This window comes from Sesamum indicum, linkage group LG8, assembly GCF_000512975.1.
Source record: "Sesamum indicum cultivar Zhongzhi No. 13 linkage group LG8, S_indicum_v1.0, whole genome shotgun sequence".
In the NCBI taxonomy this organism is placed as follows: domain Eukaryota; kingdom Viridiplantae; phylum Streptophyta; class Magnoliopsida; order Lamiales; family Pedaliaceae; genus Sesamum; species Sesamum indicum.
This window is the reverse complement of record NC_026152.1, coordinates 11,562,961-11,564,808: the sequence shown is the minus strand read 5'-3', so window position 1 is coordinate 11,564,808 and position 1,848 is coordinate 11,562,961.

Sequence of the window (1,848 nt, the reverse complement as noted above, 5' to 3'; positions counted from 1 at the left end):
GCACCCACTCCCATGTGTTAACTCAATTCAGAAAAATATTTACTCTCGCACAAAATATTCTACCAGAAAGTTCATATTCCGTCCGAGAGTGGGGGGCTGTATGATATACATTAGTAAAAAAATATATAAAATTATAAGGGCAAAAGAGTAATTGGATATATAGGAGGCACACCATAAGTACATAAAATCTATCACACCATATAATTTCCAACACCCCTATAAATACCAAAATACTAATTTTTTAATCCAAGACTACTACTCATTGACAAGACCCCTCCTTGAGGATTACACATTTTGCGGAAACTATATTTCACCTGGTGTAAAATTCCGTCGTGGTAAAATCCCGATTTATTCCTTAGCAAAAAACCTCGACCACATCACCATAGATGTCCATTGAATACTTGCACATGGTAATGTAAGAATATTACCTTATATTGTCCAATTTACCACGATGGAGATTCATTAATATGACTAGTGAGTTAATTAAGTGAGTGGTAAGTTATTGCAATTTATTTATAATTATATTAGTATATTAATTGAACGAGAGTTATTATAATTAATATTTATTATTTTTAATATATTAATTAAATTGATATAATTTTTCTATATATATAAACAAAAGAGATTCATTAATTCTTATTCTTGCCTTTCAAGTTGTTTTTCCTTTTACAGGGATAGTATTTCCCCATCCCAATTTGTCCTAATAAACATTTCTTATGCATAATGGAAAGTATTCAATCGTTCTAATCGTGCCTGAAACCTGAAAAGCAATAGGACGGGTACGAGTGGAGTACCTAGGAGAGTTAGGCGCAGTTGGAATCAATTCTGTGGGAAAAAAATCATGGAATAGGAGAAGATACAAAGAAATAATGTCTCTTCTATTTTTTAACAGGTGAGTCAGAAGGAAAGAAATGAGCATCTCTAGAACAGACAAGGGCTCGCTTTCTTCAGCATGAAGAAGGAATGAAATTGAGCGGCAGAGGAGTTCTCGACTAAATTTCTCACCAACATATAAAATCCAGCAAGAATGCTAAAAGCTTTGAGAATGAGTTGATTCAAAGAAATTTTGAATAGAATACAAACTTCCGAAAAGAAAGTTGGTATGGGAAATTCTAGCCCAGCCTCTAGCTGAGCCACATAGAAGCATACAAAGCTCTTAGGTGGTGAATAAAGGCGCTCAAATGAAGCAGGGACTTGAATCATAAAGTCATCAGATATCCCAAATTAAGCTCGAATCACACCTAACTCTCTCTTTTATGCAGGAAGAAAAAACCCTATAAGAAGCGACAACCAGACGCGACCATCAGGTCCTCGAATTTTCTTCTCTCTGACTCTTCCCTAGATATATGTTTCCTACTACAACTGACTTCCTCCCCACCTCTCTCTTCTTGGTGATCGGATTTGGACTTATCGAATAGAGCTGCCAAGTCAATGAGGAAATCCTCTATCGGCTGCTCATCTACTTTCTCATTGGACATGATTTTAAAAAAGCTTTCGTTAGAAGAAAGGATAGGAGACTTATCTACGAATGGAGATACTGCAAGATCAAGGGGTTAGAAGTCCAAAATTGAGGTACATGCGGTAGGTATTTCCATCAAATACTTATTTAAGCACTTTGTAAATTTTCAAAATTGAAAATCATTACATTGTGTCAAAATTACTCTATTGTGCATTATGCTTTTGACCTTTTTTCAAAATTGAGACACGTGTGACAAATATTATGTTACTTTTTTTTTTAAAGTAATAATAAAGTATGCTCAATTTCATCGACTGGTAGATGGAATATGCTCAACCATTAACGAAATTACTGTTAATTGGGGAAAAACTAAAATTATTCCGAACCCTCTC